Genomic DNA, 19,136 nt, shown 5'->3' with positions numbered 1-19,136 from the left:
GGTGAGCCAAGATCGTGCCATTGCACTCCAGCCTGGGTAACAAGAGCGAAACTCCGTCTCAAAAAAAAAAAAAAAAAAAATCATATTTTGGTGATTTAAAATTTGTAGAAATTTAAAGAAAACGCTGCCATATCATAACATATGCTGCATTCAGCACTAGTTTTATGTATGTTTGTTTCTGACTGTAAAAACAGAATAAACTCGTAAGATATTTGGAAAATACAGCAAGTTGGTAGATAAAAATTAACAATAAACCACCACCCAGAGATAGCCTCTTATATTAAGGTAGGTCATCTATGCTAATAAATATCTCCAGAATTCAGCAACTTATCTTCCACTTATGTGCAGTTCAGTGTAGACTAAGTGAAGGTAGAAGAGGGTTTGTCTCGAGACCCAGGCTTATTCATCTGGTGGCCCCCATGCCCCAGAGCCTTTGAATTCTGCCTTGCATCTTGGATCTTTTGCAGCCAGCCAGTAAGGAAGGAGAGAGACCCTGGAAGAATCCATAGTAGGTTTTAAGAACTAGAGCTCAAATCTGGGGCAGCAGCGTAAAAACAATTTTGTATGCTGTTTTTTTTTTTTTTTTTGAGAGAGTCTTGCTCTTTCGCCAGGCACCAAGCTGGAGTGTAGTGGCGCCATCTCAGCTCACTGCAACTTCTGCCTCCCGGCTTCAAGCAATTCTCCTGCCTCAGCCTCCCTAGCAGCTGGGACTACAGGCGCACGCCACCATGCCCAGCTAATTTTTGTATTTTAGTAGAGATGGGATTTCACTCTGTTGGCCAGGATGGTCTCGATCTTTTGACCTCGTGATCCGCCAAGCCTCGGCCTCCCAAAGTGCTGGGATTACAGGTGTGAGCCACCGTGCCTGGCCTTGTATGCTGTTTTATTAAAACATTTGTTTAACGTTTGTCCTTAATCATTAAGTATTATTAGAATATTCAGGACTTACAATCTGTCTTATTATTAACTGTTCTTTTTAAACAGATATGAAAGATAGCCTATCTACTATAAAAGCACTCTTTTAGCTCCTCTTTAAAAGCATGTTGTCTTGACACACTGTTTCTGAAGAGTCACACTTATACATATATATGTTAAAATGTTTGTATTCATTGACTCGATAATTCTACTTCAAAGAACTTGTACTGTATACTACAGAGTGCAAATGTGAAAAGTTATCCGCATAAGGATGAAATTTATATTTGTAAACTAGTAAAGACTAGAAAAAACTGGACATGTTTGAAAGAGACTGGTCAAATAAATGTTAGGAACTACACATTTTATACAACATTAGAATATAATGCAGCCATTAATGATGTTTATTTGCTTAGAAAGATCTTAAATGATAGGCTATAACATGTGTAATATGAAAAATTACATGAATGTACATGTATATGTGAATAGATACCTTTATGTGTGTTCAGAGGATATTACCACAGTGTTTCCTATTGATTATCTCTGCATTGGCAGATTTGTGGTGATTTTTAACTTTTCAAAAACTCTTCAGAAATGTTTCTGTAGTTTTTAATTGTAACAATGAGTATGAATCATATTTATGCCCACTCTCGCCAGCCCCTCTCCCTCATCTTGCACATTGCTTCTGGTTTTGAGCCTTCCTAGCTCTTCTTCTTCCAGAGTAATCATGCTGTTGCTTGCCCCGCTCACTTACTCCCCTACCACCACCTCCAGTCCTTGAAGACCTTCTGACTTAAAAGTTCTCCTACCCTAATTTAAGCACTCAGGTACTGATTGAAGAAGAGATTGAATTAGTGACGTGGAAAAAAAAAATGTTCAGGGCCATAATTTAGGTGGAGGGACTAATGAGGAAGGTGGAGTGTGGCCCTGGCTTTGAGGCATGATGCAGTGGCAGAGAGCGCCAGCCACCTGGATATAATCTAGGAGGATTGTCTTTTGAAATTAATGCTAATTATGGATATCAAAGTGAAGCTATTACAAACTGTTGGCTGAAGTTATTTCCAGTAGGAAAGTATACAGTGAGCATCCTGTTTAAAGAAAAAAGCAAAACCATAAAACACTGTATTAGTTGTCTGTTGCTACATAACAAATTACCCCAAAACTAAGCAGCTTCAGACAACAAACATTTATTATCTCACAGTTTCTGTGGCTCAGGAATCCAAGAGCAGCTTTGCTGGATTATTCTCGCTCAGGATCCTTCATGACATTGCAGTCAAGCTGCTGACTGGGGCTTCAGTCATTTCAAGGTTTGACTGGGGCTGGAGAAGCTGCCTCTCAGTTCCCTCTTGTTGGCATGCCGTAGTTCCTCATGAGCTTATGGTGGAGAGCCTCATCACAGGGTAGTCTGAGTGTTCTTAAAAGGTGGCTGCAGGCTTCCCTTGGAACAAGTAGGAGGAGGGGGAGGACCCAAGATGGAAGCCAGATTTAAAAATCATCTATTCTTGTAAACATACCACCACTTCTGGTTCTATTGCTATTTCTCTCTCAGACCAACTGTGATACAGTGTGAGAAGGGACTACCCACATTTGTGAATACCAGGATGGGATGGTCAGTGACTTTTTCTTAGACGTTACCTGCTGCAAATACTCATGCTGTTGCTAGGTAAATGTTTAGAAAAGTGGTTTGTTTTTGTTTTTGTTTTTTCAGATTCCCAAACTTTATCTCATAAAGATATGTTAGACATTGCTAGTTTGAATGAGGTTTGGGTGAGAATATATTTAGTGGAACATGTGAAACGGCTTTCTTATCAATCTAGTGGAGATTATGTAAAACCTTTGCCAAGACTAGAAGGTGATTAATAGGCCAGCTTACCTGAAACATCATTGAATGGATTGACATTGGCAGGAACACACAGCACAAATTTAGTTTAGCCAATTAATATATTTATATGTATGCAGTAATTTTTGATGATTATCATCCATAATTAGTACTTAATTACATATCTAAGTACTCATTATTCCATTGCAGTATAAAGCAGTTTTATAGCAAAGATTATACCATGGAGACATTTACATACTATATTCTAGAATTTGGACTTTTTTCTGTGGGAAATAGGGAGCCAATGAAGGATTTTAAAGAAGTGGAGTGATGTGGTCAGATTTGTGTTTTAAAAATCTTCCTTTGGCAACAGTATTGAGAGTGGATTGAGAAAAGCAAGGTTCAAGGTAAAGAGATTACTAAAGTATTCTAGGAGAGACAGAATGAGTGCCTGAAATAAATCAGCAGACTCAGGGATAGAGAGGAAGACAAATTTCCTGAAAGGAAAAATGGTAAAATAGAAGGAATGATGGTGGTGAAGGTCAGGTTAAAGAAATGCCTAGGTTTCTGGCATAGAGAAAGGAAACTGGAACAAAGAGCCCCCCCTCTCTCTCTCTCTCTTTCCCCATCCCTCTCTGTCTCTCTCTCACTCATGCTGTGTCTCTTGCTCATGCTGTCTCCCTCGTCTCTCTTTGGAAGAATGTGTGGGTGATAAGAGTTTGATTTTTCAACATGTTGGACATGTTGAAACATGAAGGTTGACATAGTTGGACAGCAGACCATGGCAGGAGATTTTAAGTAGGGAGTTGGATGTATAGATCTGGAGCACAAACTAGAAGTTTGACAGGACTGTAAATAACAGATCCGCAAATTAATAGCAGGAGAATTGAAAGTTGAAGTTGTTGGAGGCAGATTAGGTTGTCCAAGGTGAATGTGCAGAGTGAGAGAAGAACACCAGGGATGGAACTTTGTTGAATTCTAAGGTATAAAATCATCCTTTTCACAGCAACAATCCAGACTAAGAAAATGCCCGTGTAGGGATCCATTTCAAGCCCTGCTTGAGGTTAGACCCCTTTGTGACTTCAAACAAATCTTTAACGTCTCTGAGCCTAAGTTTCCTCATCTGTAAAGTGAAAGGGTTGGTTCAAATCAGCAGTTCTCAAACTTTTTTCCGCTAGATTATGTGTGACATAGGATGTTCACATTCAGTACATTTCCGCAGATGTGCTTCGAATTATGGGCAATTTCCATTGCTCTGGTTCTCTGTCATACAAGAAATGCAGGAAAGTGAGAACTATGTTATTGTAACAATAACCTTGGGTCTGCTCTGTTTTAATATATTTAAAAAGCAACTATTTGACAAATTTTCTTACTTAATCAGCAACAAGTTACAACAGATACCACACAGCTGATAGGCATGTAGCAACAAAACCAGTACTTAAAACTCCCAGGCTAGATTACGTTTAAAATTCTTTTGGAATCACAGACCCTCTGTAAGAACTATTGAAGGCCATGGATTCTCCTCCCAAAAAATGGGTAGACAGTTTTTTATATTTGAGAGCATTCAAATAAAATATTTTAAAGTTTGTCTGTAGCGTCTCTTGGGAGCCATGACCCTGTATGAAGAAATTCCTTTTCCAGATAAAAATCCTCTTCTGGAAGATTTTATGACTTTATTTTTTGTAAAAGAAGCATATTTCTTTGGAAATAAACTTTGTGATTAGATCTTTGTAGGTAAGTATTTCTATAGTTTTAATTTTTAAATAATGTTGTTTAAGCTTGCCATAATTAGAAGACAGCCACCTATTCTGTGAATAAACTAGTGCCACATTAAGAAAAATAAGGTGATTTGGAGCATAATTATATTAAAATAACAACTAGTTATTTTAAACATTCTATACCGCTTGGGTGAGGGCAGTGGTAGTAAGGCAGCCAGAAGATGACAAAGAACCCAGGCATTCAGCGGGCTTTCCTAGTACAAGTAAAGCCTTTCTTCTTCATGTGTGTGAGTCTTGCTCAAGTGACTTAGAGGTGTTTGTAAGTATGTTTTAGGTGAGCTGAGAAATAATCCTATACATCTTTTACCAAAAAAACCCCTCATGATTTTAAAAAGAAAATTTATTTCAATTAAAATAATGCTATCTTTAATTAAGAAACAGTCTAATGTAGTCTAACATGGAATGTGGAATTTGATATTAGCTAGAAAAAATTAGAATTAGCATACTAATAAAATATTAATAGTCTTATTAATAACTGAGTTTTGTCTGTTATTCTTTTTTTCATCAGTTTTTTTATTCTTAGGCTTGGGAACCAAATCTAATTCTGGTATTTAGAAATAAGTGCTGTTTCAATTTCTTTTTTTTTTTTTTGAGACAGAGTTTCACTCTTGTTACCCAGGCTGGAGTGCAATGGCACGATCTCGGCTCACCGCAACCTCCGTCTCCTGGGTTCAAGCTGTTTCAATTTCTATCATCCAGTTATTTCATGAGAAAGTTTCCAGTAATGGTAAAGCAGTTTGATTTTGTTGTTTGCCTAAAGTATACACATACCAAGATAATTTAATTTTTATTCAATGTAGTTAGGAAAACTTTGAGGCGAAGACATAGAATGCATGTTTTTCTACTTCAGAGTTTCAGTGGGTCATGTTTAATTTTATTTTTCATGAATGATCATTTATTTCAGCTTTTCAGCAAATGGTATGCACTGGGCTAGTAATGATTAATCTTGGTTCAGTGACCAAGAATTTTGGCTTTAAAAACTTACTTGCGCTATAGAATAGCCTACGGAGGACATAGTAATTTTGTTTGTGTTTTAATTCGTTGCTGGAGATCTTGGTGTGTGGCTATGGGGCCAGCCCAGTTTTCAGTTGAACTGCTTGGCTTTTACAGGTGGACTTCTCTTCTGACTATTTCTTTTAACCTGCATCTGAGTTAATGTTCTTTAGAGAAATCTATAGCATATAAAGAAATTGATCCCCTCCCAGGTTTTAACAAACTGATTTTTAAGTATGGCTGATCTTTTTTTTTTTTTTTTTTTTTTTGACTTTTTACCTATACTACGAAAGTTGCATTTGGATGTTTCTAGATAGTTCGCTCAACGATTTGCTGTTATTCCATTTTTAGGGTTAACTTAGCAGCCTGTTGCTTTATTCTTTCTTTTTTAACCAAGAATGAATATCTTGGTAAGAATGATACAGTAAAATGAACATATATTTCTTAGGGAGAGGGATCACTATTGGAGCCACATTTTTCCACTGCATACATTCTCCTAAGAGTAGATTGGGAAATTGCAGAAGCGATGTTAGTTTCTTGAAACTAAGATGTTACTTTCAGATTATTGCATCAGGACTCTAAATTCTTCATTCAATAAATATTTTAATTCTTGTTGATGCTAAACTCTATGGGGGATACAACAATAAATCAGAAATAGATCCTTTTTCTCAAGGAATATCTAGTCAATGGAGAAGATACACTGTGTGCTTAAATAACCACAGTAAAAAGTACAAATTAAGAGCTGTGGTAGCTCAAAGGAAAGATTAGTTTTGACTTAAGAGGTGTGAGAATTAGGGGACTTATTTTGATTTCTTATGAGTCTTATAAAATTTGTTAAACAGGCCAGGCACGGTGGCTCACACCTGTAATCCCAGCACTTTGGGAAGCTGAGGCAGGCGGATCATGAGGTAAGGAGTTCAAGACCAGCCTGACCAATATGGTGAAACCCTGTCTCTACTAAAAATGTAAAAATTAGCTGGGTGTGGTGACACGCGCCCGCAGTCCCAGCTACTCAGGAGGCTGATGCAGGCGAATCACTTGAACCCGGGAAACGGAGGTTGCAGTGAGCTGAGATAGCGTCACTGTACGCCAGCCTGGGCAACAGAGCAAGACTCCATCTCAAAAAAAAAATTTTGTTGAACACTTAGAAAAAGGAAACTTCTGATTCTATAAATGAAAGTTTATAGATTGATTATATTAGTACAGCTTATATGAGAAATTATCAGTTTATTATTGTGTCTTCTGGCTTGTTAGACTATTGGCTCCTTGATAGTGAGAATCATTTATTTTTATCTTTCTGTTTCTAGAACTTTATACTTGATTGATGCTTATTATATACTTTTTGAGAGATGGATCAACTAGGAACCTAGAATTTTCCATAAAAAAAATCAGACAAGTACTTCGTATATTTGTTTAATGTAACATAGGTGCTACAGTCTTTACATGAGCTTCAAAATGTTAAAAGTATTCATAAAACATCCATAGCTGATAAGGAACACCAATGAAATTTTCATTTCAGATACAGTTACTGATTTAATGGGGAGGAGAACAAATACACTCCTTCAAAATAAAATTGTAGACTAAAGTAATAAGTGTCAAAAGAGGAGATAGCAGAGAGTCTTCAGATTTCTCTCATGGATTCAATAATAAAGATCCTTTTAATTCAAAATGAAACTGTGATTTATACTTTGGAACTAGTTACTTTATGATCTTATCAAATGTTGTTTCTAAAAGTGCTACACTCATAGTAAAACTATATGTATAACTATGCATAGTCAGTCCTCAAAATAGATTGCCATGTGCATTTGGCAAAGATTGAATTTTGACTACAATCTTACCGGTGGGATCTTACCGTAAAGCAGTTCCAGACCTTATTTCAAGGTATGGGGAACTAGTTGGTTACTTAGTTGAAAATACTTTTCTCAAACACTAGGTAGTTTGAAATAAAGTACCTGGCCGGATGTGGTGGCCCATGCCTGTAATCCCAGCACTTTGGGAGGCTGAGGCAGGTGGATCACGAGGCCAGGAGTTCAAGACCAGCCTGGTCAACATAGTGAAACCTTGTCTTTACTAAAAATACAAAAATTAGCTAGGCATGGTGGCGGGCACCTGTAGTCCCAGGTGGTTGGAGGGCTGAGGCAGGAGAATCACTTGAACCTGGGAGTCAGAGGTTGCAATGAGCTGATTATCATGCCCCTTTACTCCAGCCTGGGTGACACAGTGAGACTCTGTCTCCCAAAAAAGAAAGAAAGAAAGAAAGAAAGAAATGCTAGTTTACTTTTATCATTTACTACCATAAAATATACACACATCTTATATAAAAAGTTAAAATTTATCAAAACTTAATGCACACAGAGACCATACATGGCACTGTCACAGTTGAGAGAAATGTACATAAATTTAAAATGCCTGTATTAAATCATAGCTCCATAAAATTAACTGTAGTACATACTGTAGTCCTGTATTAATCATGTAGCCACCTCTCGTTGCTGTTGCCATGAGCTTAAGTGTTAGGAATATTTACTTAAAAAGCTGTGTGATGCTAATCATCTGTGTGAACAGTTCGCCTTTCCTGTAAATTGCATATTTCAGTAAAAAGTGACCTCTCACTATTCTCGTGTATCTTTCTGTCTAGTATAGTACTGTAAACCTTGAATAACACCATGAGACAAAAAGTGCTGCTAGTGATGCTTTCAAGAAGCAGAGAAAAGTCATGACATCCTAAGAAAAAGTTGAATTGCTTGATATGTACCGTCGATTGAAGTCTGCTGCTGCTGTTGCCACCATTTCAAACAAATGATTCATCTGGTAAACAGAAGACATAAATTTATGGTATTAATAAATACAGTACATTACTGTTAATGCATTTTTCTTAAGATTTTCTTAATATTTTCTTTAGCTTGCTTTATTGTGGGAGTACAGTACATAAAACGTATAACATACAAAATATTTGTTAATCTACTGTTTATGCTATCAGTAAGGCTTCCGGTCAACAGTAGGCTATTAATAGTTGGGGAGAGTTGAAAGTTATACATAGATTTTTTTTTTTTTTTTGACTGTGGGAGGCTGGTGTCCCTAACCTCCCATGTTGTTCAAGGGTCATCTGTATGTAATGCCAGTGACAGGGAGGATCAAAAGTTTTGAAGGATATAACGTCTCATCTAAAGGGATTTTATTTTATTTATTTATTTTTTGAGACAGCCTTGCTCTGTCACCCAGGCTGGAGTACAATGGCGTGATCTTGGCTCACTGCAACCTCCACCTCTCGGGTTCAAGCCATTCTCCTGCCTCAGCCTCCCAGGTAGCTGAGACTACAGGCATGCACCACTGTATCCCGCTAATTTTTGTGTTTTTAGTAGAGAGGGGGTTTCACCATGCTGGCCAGGCTGGTCTCGAACTCCTGACATGAAGTGATCTGCCCGCCTTGGCTTCCCAAAGTGCTGAGATTACAAACGTGAGCCACCGCGCCTGTCTGAAATTTTTATATAAGGTATGTAAATATAGGTTAAATGGAAAGCAAAGTTAAAAGAGCAAGGGCATTCAGATTCTACCTACTGTTGTCACTTTGGGGAAGTTGGTAAACTTTTCTAGGTCTTGTTTTCCTCATCTGCAAGATGGAGGTAATAATTGCCTCACTAAGGTAGTGGTGAGTATGAAATAAAATAAATATGTAAATCACTTAGCATGATGTCTTGTATATACTTAGTGCTTTTAAAATAGTAGCTGCTAATGAAGCATGAAATACTGATTTGGAAATATTTGGTTTGAAATTGAAAAAGAATAAAAACCTTAAATACTCTCATAATCAAGGATAATTTTGTCCTTTTTTTTTGTTTTTTGTTTTTTTTTTTTTTTTTTTTTTTTTTTTTTTTTTTTTTTTTTTGTTTTATGAAGTTTGTATTGTAGTTGTGCCAAAGTCCAGTGATTCTGAAGTGCTGTCTACCATAAGCCCAAAGGCTCACAAGTGCTGACTAATGAGACGTAGTACTCCAAAGACAGCACAATGGAATTTCCACCAGATTACTTTTTGTGATATGTATTTTAAAAGCCATGCTATTCTAATGTGCCAGCATAATACAGATAGCTAGTTCACAGTAGCTAAATAAATATTATTCATTATCTTTCTCTTTACCTTTAGGGCAGTTGAAAGAGTCATGCTATTAACAGATCATTTGTATGTTTAAAACTGAATAATACAGGTAACTTAAAATTTACAAGTAGATTTACCAAATTAACACACTTTTGGCAATCGTATGAGTAATATTAGGCTTAGACAGTTTTACATAATGTAGTTGGAGACTTGGCTTCTTGCATATGACTTTGGACAAGTTGCTTGGCTCTCTCAGCCTCAGATTGCTCCTCTGTAAATGCACACTGTAACACAGAATTAGTACATAGAATTGTCATGATGATCAAATGAGTTCTAGTGGTTATGTGGGGAAATCTATTAAAATCAGGTGCTAGCATTTTCCAAATTTATATAGTTGGGTCCCATTCCAGGTCTTCTAAGTCAGAACCTCTGTAGGTTGAGGCCTAGATAATTTTTTAATGTATCCATAAATACCATTTTATAAATGAAAATTTCTGCAAATACTACCTTATAATGTTCTTTGAATCTTAAGTGTTTGGGGACTAATACAGAGAGAAACTTGTCATGGTACTTACTGTATGACTTAGGAAAATAAGAAAATATAGTTACAGGAAAAAAATCTTGTTGCAAAATGAGAAGTGAGATAGCGTCACAGAATCAGAAATGAAAAACTGTGTGAATTCTAGAGACTTCTCTGGAAAAAAAAAATTGTTTCATATGTATCCCCAGAGAATATCTTGGGAGTGTCTTTAACTGGTAAGGTAAAAATTAGTATGTTTAAAATCAGACTCTGCTAGTGAGAACTATCCCATTAGAAAGAAACATATTACTATACTTTAAAAAGATTTGTCTAAATATAATGAAATACTTTCTCAAGTTATATGGTATGGCTGTGTCCCCACCCAATTTCCATCTTGAATTGTAGCTCCCATAATTCCCATGTGTTGTGGGAGGGTTCCAGTGGGAGATAATTAAATCATGGGGGCTATTTCCCTCGTACTATTCTTGTGGTAAGGAATAAGTCTCACGAGATCTGATGATTTTATAAGGGGTTTCCCCTTTCATTTGACTCTCATTCGCTCTTGTCTGCTGCCATGTAAGACATTCCTTTCCCCTTCCACCATGGTTATGAGGCCTCTCTAGCCACGTAGAACTATGAGTCCATTAAATCTCTTTTTCTTTATGAATTACCCAGCCTTGGGTATGTCTTTATCAGCAGCATGAAAATGGACTAATACAGTAAATTGGTATCAGGAGTGGGGTGCTGCACTAAAGATACCTGAAAATGTGGATGCTGCTTTGGAACTGGGTAACCGGTTGGAACCATTTGGAGGTCTCAGAAGAAGACAGGAAAATGTAAGAAAGTTTGGAACTTTCTAGAAGCTTGTTGAATGGCTTTGATCAAAATGCTCACAATGATATGAACAATGAAATCCAGGCTGAGGTGGTCTTAGATGGAGATTAGGAACTTGGTGGGAACTGGAGTAAAGGTGACTCTTGTTATGTTTTAGCAAAGTGAGTTCCAGCTCTTTGCCCCTGCCCAAGAGAATTGTAGAACTTTGAACTTGAGAAAGATGATGTAGGTAGGTTATCTGGCAGCAGAAATTTCTAAGCAGCAAAGTATTCAGGAGGTGACTTGGTGCTTTCAAAAGCATTCAATCTTGAAAGGGAAACAGCATAAAAGTTTGGAAAACTTGCAGCCTGATGATGCAATAGAAAAGGAAAACCCGTTTTCTGGGGAGAAATTTAAGCTGGCTACAGACATTTGCATAAGTAATGAGCCAAATGTTAATTGCCAAAACAATGGGGAAAATGTCTCCAAGGCATGCCAGAGAACTTTGTGCCAGCCCTTCCCATCACAGGCCCAGAGGTGTGAAGGATAAAATGGTTTCATGGGTTGGGCCCAGAGTCCCCCTGCTGTGTGCAATCTAGGGACTTGATACCTTGCGTCCCAATCACTCTAGCCATAGCTAAATGGGGCCAAGTTACAGCTCAGGCCATGGCCTCAGAGGGTGCAAGCCCCAAGCCTTGGCAGCTTCCACATGGTTTTGTGCATGTGGATGCACATAAGTCAAGAATTGAGGTTTGGGAACCTCCACTTGGATTTGAAAGGTTGTATGGAAATGCCTGGATGTCCAGGAAAAAGTTTGCTGCAGGTGTGGGGCCCTCATGGAGAACCTCTGCTAGGGCAGTGCAGAAGGGAAATATGGAGTTGAAGTCTGCACTTAGACTTCCCACTGGGGTGCTGCATAGTGGAGCAGTGAGAAGAGGGTCACTGTCCTCCAGACCCAAGAATGGTAGATCCACTGACAGCTTGCACCATGTGCCTGGAAAAGACGCAGACACAACGCCAGCCTGTGAAAGCAGCCACGGGGGTGCTGTACCCTAGAAAACCACAGGGACAGAGTTGCTCCAGACCATAGGAATTCATGTCTTACATCAGCATGACCTGGATGTGAGACATGGAGTCAAAGGAGATCATTTTGGAGCTTTTGGACTTGCATGGGGCCTGTAGCCCCTTTGTTTTGGTCAATTTCTCCCATTTGGAATGGCTGTATTTACCCAGTGCCTGGATCCCCACTGTATCTAGGAAGTTACTAACTTGCTTTTGATTTTGTAGGCTCATAGGCAGAAGGGACTTGCCATGTCTCCAGTGATTCTTTGGACTGTGGACTTTGCGTTAATGCTGAAATGAGTTAAGACTTTGGGGGACTGTTGGAAAGGCATGATTGGTTTTGAAATGTGAGGACATGAGATTTGGAGGGGCCAGGGGTGTAATGATGTGGTTTGGCTGTGTCGTCACCCACATCTCATCTTGAATTGTAGCTCCCATAATTCCCATGTGCTGTGGGAGGGACCCACACTTTCATAGTGGGAGATAACTGAATCATGGGGACAGTTTCCCCCATACTGTTCTCGTGGTAGTAAGTCTCATGAGATCTGATGATTTTATAAGGGGTTTCCCCTTTCACTTGGCTCTCATTCTCTCTTGTCTGCCACCATATAAAACGTGCCTTTCACCTTCCACCATTATTGTGAAACCTCCCTAGCCACGTGAGTCCATTAAACCTCTTTTTTAGGGGGATGGGAGGGATAGAGTCTGACTCTGTCACCCAGGCTGGAGTGCAGTGGCATGATCTCAGCTCAGTGTAACTGCTACCTCCCAGGTTTCAGTGATTCTCGTGCCTCAGTCCCCCAAGTAGCTGGAATAATAGATGTGCACTACCACGCCTGGGTAATTTTTCTATTTTAGTAGAGATGGCATTTCACCATGTTGGCCAGGCTGGTCTTGAACTCCTGACCTCAAGTGATCTGCTTACCTTGGGCTCCCAAAGTGCTGGGATTACAGACATCAGCCACTGTGCCTTTATAAATTACCCAGTCTCGAGTATGTTTATATCAGCAGTGTGAAAATGAACTAATACATCAAGCCATATTATATTGCTCTCAAATGTGTTTGAATGATGTGAAAAGTGAACACTCTCATATATTAGTGGAAGTATAAGTTGGTGTTTGGAGGGCAATTTGGCAGTATCAAAATTAATATTGTCCCAGAAAGTAATTCTCAGATATGCAGTCAATTGATTTTTTTGACAAGGGTACCAACGCCATTCAGTAGGGGAGAAGATGGTCTTTTTCAACAAATAGTTGTGGGAAAACTGGATGTACTCATGCAAAAAAAATGAAGTAAGACCCTTGTACAACTTACAAAAATAAACTCAAAATGGATCAAAGACCTAAATAAAGAGCTAAAACCATGAGACTCAGAAGAAAACAGAGGGAAATCTTCATGATACCAGATTTGACAATGATTTCTTGGATGTGACACCAAAAAACAGGCAACAACAGGAAAAATAGATAATTGAACTTCACCAAAATTAAAAACATTGATGAGGATGTGGAGAAATTAGAAATTGCTGCTGGGAATGCAAAATGGTGCAACTGCTGTGGGAAAACTATACACTGGTTTCTACAAAAGTTAAACATAGTACAAAATTTCTATAAATACAAAGAAGTATATACAAATGCATCATTATAATAGTGAAGTATTAGGGAAAATCTATATGCCTGTTGTAGAGAATTTGCTAAATAGTGATATATCCATACAATGGAATACTGTGCAGCCATTTAAAAATAAGTTAGATGGCTCTCTAAATCTTGAAATAGAGCACATTGTAGGGTATACCATTAAGGAGAACAAAGCAAGATGTAGAGAAGTGTGCATTCCACAATTTTTGTAAAAACAGGAATGTATAGAAAAAAAATCACAAGGTGGCAAAAGTAGTTCTTTCTAGAAAGGAGTTCAAGGTTGAGAAGAAGACTAACTTTGTTGAATGGACTCCTTTTTACAGTTGGCTTTTTATTTATTTTTTTATTCTTGAGACAGAGTCTTGCTTTGTTGCCCAGGCTGAAGTGTAGTAGCATGGACGTGGCTCACTGCAGCCTCAACCTCCTGGGTTCCAGTGATCCTCCAGCCTAGCCTCCCAAGTAGCTGGGACCACAGGCCCACGCCATCATGCCTAATTTTTAATTTTTTTTTTTTCTAGAGACAAGGTCTTGCTATGTTGCCTAGGCTGGTCTCAAGTTCCCGGGCTTCCCAAAGTGCTGAGATTACAAGTGTAAGCCATCATGACCAGCCCAGTTTGGCTTTTTCTGTACCACTGAATTGTTTACTGTTTACAGGTATAACTTATTTTATAAGTAAATTGAAAAAAATATATACAGTAGTGTTGTTTTATAGAGAGATCTTTCATACCACCTCTGTCTACCCGGAAAGTAAGATATAGGTACCCCCTCCGTCTTCAGGAAAACACCAAAGAATCACTGCTCATAAGATATCTGCTTCAGCCTAACGGTCCATGCCAGGGGTTCCCATTCCCTGGGCCCTGGACCAGTACCTGTTAGGAAGTGGGCTGTGTGGCAGGCAAGTGAGCATTACCACCTGAGCTCCACTTCCTGTCAGATGAGTGGTAGCATTAGATTCTATAGGGGCCCAAACCCTGTTGTGAACGGCACATGCAAGAAATCTAGATTGCACACTCCTTATGAGGATGTAGTGCCTGATAATCAGAGCCACAGTTTCATCAGGAAACCATCTCTTTTTCTCCCCCTCCCCAAATTCCGATCCCCAGTCTGCGGAAAAATTGTCTTCCCTGGTGCCAAAAAGATTGGGGACCAATGGTCTATGCTAATAAATGTTTAGGGTAATACATTAGCTTTCTTAAAGTGCAGGCTCCTGTGCATGAAGATATGTGGTTACTTTGACAAATAGCTTATATCAAAAACATAAATAAGTGAATAGTTTTATTTTTAAGCCTGAAAACCATTTCAGAGGTTATATTTGATAGTATAGAGAGTAAGTGACTCTAATGAAAGGAACTAAGGTCCATTCAAAGACAGAGTTGCAGAAGTTGAAAGAAAAGGTGAATTTCCTTAGAGCTTGAAGAAATCAGGGTTCAAACGGAGTGCAGGAACAACCATAAATATAGCACGTTCTGTTAAGATATAAATAATAGGCCTTCAAGAATTTGTCCTGAGGTGGGTAAAATACCTGGTTTAGAAAATGAGGGAAAACACACACACACACACACACACACACACACACGAGAATAACTATGCAAACACAATAGGAAAAATACAGCTTTACTTTCGTTAGTGAGCAAATACAGCTTCCCAATAGTACAGTAAAAACATGCCAGATGGCTGAGAGCATAAGATCATAGCAGAATGGGGAAAAATCAATTTACCATAGTGATGTGTCTACATTTTCACATTTAGTTTAGTAGTAACAAAAAGAATGCTCTTGGATTCACTTTCAAGTAGGTGAATTTACATAATGCCAGTTTCTGCTTGGGCATAATGTAGATTTTTTGGTGGTGGTTGTGGAAAATGATAATGGAATATAAAACAGCTTTTTTCATTGAACATTTCTCAGTGTATCTTCTTTTTGGTTGTAACTGTTATCTGGATTCTGTAAAGGTCACTGCTATGTGTTTAAACTTTATGTCTGCATTTCCAGTAATACTCATTAGAAATCTAGTACATATATTGTAATATCCAAGACTATCATTTTTCTATGAATAAACTTAAAGTAGTACATTTTTTCTCACAGGATGTACTTATGAATGCGTTTTTATAGCTTGGTTTTGCTCATTAGCTTTAAAAAACACTTAGTAATTGGAGCCTTTACTAACTATCAGCAGTCTTAATTTTCACTGTGAAGTTAATAATAATAGAATGATTGACTCATTTTCCTTGAGAATTACTGTTCTCATCAATAGGTGAAATAAGAGTAGGTAAAATTATCCTAGAACAGAAACCCTAGCTCTAACATATACGCTGGTGATTAGAGTATTAATAAGTTTAACTTTTATAGAAGGCATTTTGTCAGAGATTAAATGTGCCTACCACTTGACTTGTAAGCTACATTTCTAGAAATTTACATTTTAGTTCCAAAAAATGCAGAGTTGTGTGTATGAAGATGTCCATTGTAGCAGAGTTGGTAATGATAACAAAACAAACCAACCTGTGAATGGGAGATGTGTATGGCATAATTATGCACAGCAGCCAATGAATAATGAGGTCATTCTATGTGTACTGACTTAGAATAAAATGTCCACTATAAGTTTTTTGAAAGCTAAGCTGTAGAACAGAATATGCAATATAATAGGTTTTTAAAAGTATGAACCAGAAAGTTTCTTTTTATATATGCTGAGTAAATGTATGAAAGATGTTCCTGACTTTGATTAAAATTTATTTTGGAAAAATGGTATGTAAATATGAATATGTGTTACTTTTATAATACATTTTCAGAAATCAAGAATGTAGTATGAAGATTAAGAGCTGTCACCCTGAGTAACAAGATATTTTAGTGCTATCAGATAATGCTGATATTATTTGTATGTAATAGAGGGAGTCTTCAGTTTAGAGTTAGAAGCCCTAGATTGATAATCTGGGACTGTCACTCAACTAGCTGCAAGATCTTGGGAGAAAGCCAGTTTTCTCATTCTGGTTTTTTTTTTTTTTTTTGAGACTGAGTCTTGCCCTATTCCCTAGGCTGGAGTGCAATGGTGCGATCCTGGCTTATTGCAACCTCTGCCTCCCGGGTTCAAGCAATTCTCCTGCTTTAGCCTCCTGAGTAGCTGGGATTACAGGCGCATGCCACCACACCCAGCTAATTTTCTGTATCTTTAGTGGAGATGGGTTTCACCATGTTGGTCAGGCTGGTCTCAAACTCCTGACATTGTGATCCACCTTGGCCTTGGCCTCCCAAAGTGCTGAGATTACAGGTGTGAGCCACCGCACCCAGCAGTTTTCTCATTCTTAAATGAAATTCATGTAAAATGTTTACCTCTAGTAAGTGCCCAATAATATTAGCTGTTGTAATGCTGCTGAAATCTTTCTTGATGGACATGTCGATCTGGAAAAAATATCAGACAAGAAACAGGAATAAGTTGTGATAAAAACATGGGCAGGTGTAGTCAAAATATTTTATGGAACTGTTGAACTTCTTGCCCAGGTGTTCTGAATTATGGGTTGTGTGACCTTAGAAAATAGTGGCAAACCCATCTGTTTACATAAGCCACTGAGCTGCTTATCACTATTACCCTTAATTTCAGAAATATTACATGTAGTACTTCTTGAATGTTAATTTGCTGAGAAATATGCATGTTTTGGGATAAGTACTGAGTACAGTGTTCCATATTTGGCAGTTGATAAAAAATATGTATTGCCAAGTTTCATAAGTTATTTAGTGATGGTATTATCTAAGATTCAGCTTTTAATGAATATTTATAATATTAATATCTTTCCTTGATTTTTTTTTCTAAGAAAATCCCAGATTAAAACAAAATGCGTAAACAAAGTGTAAGTGAGTAACTATGGCAGCTCAACTGTCCAACAACAAAGAGGCAGGCATCAGAAGACTTTGATTCCAGTCCTAACTCAGCAACTTCGTAACTCTGTGTCCTTGAGTAAATTCCTTCACTTCTCTAAGCCACAAGCCAGATCTTGGCCTACGTAACGGAGCTATGAATTTTAAAAGTTGTTTTGAGCAGAAAATGAAATAAAGAATGTAAAAGTGCATTATACACTTGAAGACACTATGCTGATCGAGATTACACAGCTCCTTCTAATCAAGACTTTCTTTGCATAGTTTAATAAATGACACAAAAGCCCATGATGCAAATTTTCTCAATGGAATAAGACAATCATGGTCAAATGAAACATAAATCCATGATAACCACTGTGATATCTTTTGGCCTAGCTAATGTGCAGACTAATATATAATGCCTGTGGTAGCATATGTATGAGTTTGTGACCTGAAGGCTATTGTATTGCAAACAGATTTTTATAACTCAGCAAAGACATCTGAAATCACATCACAATTCCAGTGTTCTTAATAATTACCTGCATCACTGCTACACTTCCTCAGCTCCAAGAGTTTAGGGACAGCCTTAATCCTCAAACTAATAATTCACAACAGGTTCTGATGATACTCAAATGTATATAATTTTAGTTCCATGAATAAATTGCATACTAGAGTTACTTTCGTTTTGCATTTGCACATTTTCTGTTCTTACATTGAAGGGTATGTTTTCTAATCAACTGATTTTTTAATGATTAATTTTAGGCAGAACATAATATTTACAAAAGCAAAAAGTGCAAGTGAAAACTAGCAAAGAATAGGAGAATTAGTATCAACCACCTTTTATATTGGGAATTAAAACTATTTTGAAGATGACAGCACAGCCGAAGTAAGGATTTTTTCTCCCTGTCACAAACAGTAGTAGGCGTTAATAAATTTTGGAAGTAGGAAATACCTTTTCTTATGCTTGGGGAAGAAATGGAATTTTTTTACAAAATAATTACAGGACTTTGAGTAAAAAGTGAAAAATTTGTGGTTTAGAGTAATAATTTGCTCTAAGAGTTAGTTAATAGAAGGAAATGCAAAATGAACAAATCGTATTTGTCTAGCCAACACTGAATAGATTTCTCAAAGTATTGAATTTGAAACAATTGGTACAAATTTAAATTGTAAGATCTCTGTAACAAGTAAAACTTTTCTTTTTTTCCCCATTTATTTTATTGCATTTTAGGTTTTGGGGTACATGTGAAGAACATGCAAAATTGTTGCATAGGTACACACGTGGCAGTGTGATTTGCTGCCTTCCTCCCCATCACCTACATCTGGCATTTCTCCCCTTGCTATCTCTCTCCAGCTCCCCACCCTCCACCGTCCCTCCCCTATTTTCCCCCAACTGACCCCAGTGTGTAGTGCTCCCCTCCCTGTGTCCATGTGTTCTCATTGTTCAACACGCGCCTATGAGTGAGAACATGCGGTGTTTGATCTTCTGCTCTTCTGTCCGTTTGCTGAGAATGATGGTTTCCAGGTTCATCCATGTCCCCACAAAGGACCCAAACTCATCATTTTTCATGGCTGCATAATATTCCATGGTGTATGTGTACCACATTTTCCCTATCCAGTCTATCGTTGATGGGCATTTGGGTTGGTTCCAGGTCTTTGCTATTGTAAACAGTGCTG

General features: G+C 37.8%; 1 protein-coding gene across 5 annotated transcripts in view; it reads left to right on the top strand.

Annotated features, from left to right (window-relative positions):
• Positions 1-19,136, top strand: part of ADD3 (adducin 3) — a 140,823-nt gene that overhangs the window by 34,852 nt on the left and 86,835 nt on the right. Inside the window, exon 2 of one of the 5 annotated variants that reach the window (XM_037728239.1) lies at positions 3,738-3,794. The exons of the other annotated variants lie outside the window; for them this stretch is intronic. The gene's annotated coding sequence lies outside the window, so the exon portion shown is untranslated. The remainder of the gene's footprint in view (positions 1-3,737; positions 3,795-19,136) is intronic. 5 annotated transcript variants of the gene reach the window in all.

Source organism: Cebus imitator, unplaced genomic scaffold, assembly GCF_001604975.1.
Source record: "Cebus imitator isolate Cc_AM_T3 unplaced genomic scaffold, Cebus_imitator-1.0 Scaffold259, whole genome shotgun sequence".
NCBI lineage: Eukaryota > Metazoa > Chordata > Mammalia > Primates > Cebidae > Cebus > Cebus imitator.
Note: the sequence above shows the minus strand (reverse complement) of the source record. Positions and strands in the feature narration are given on the sequence as shown.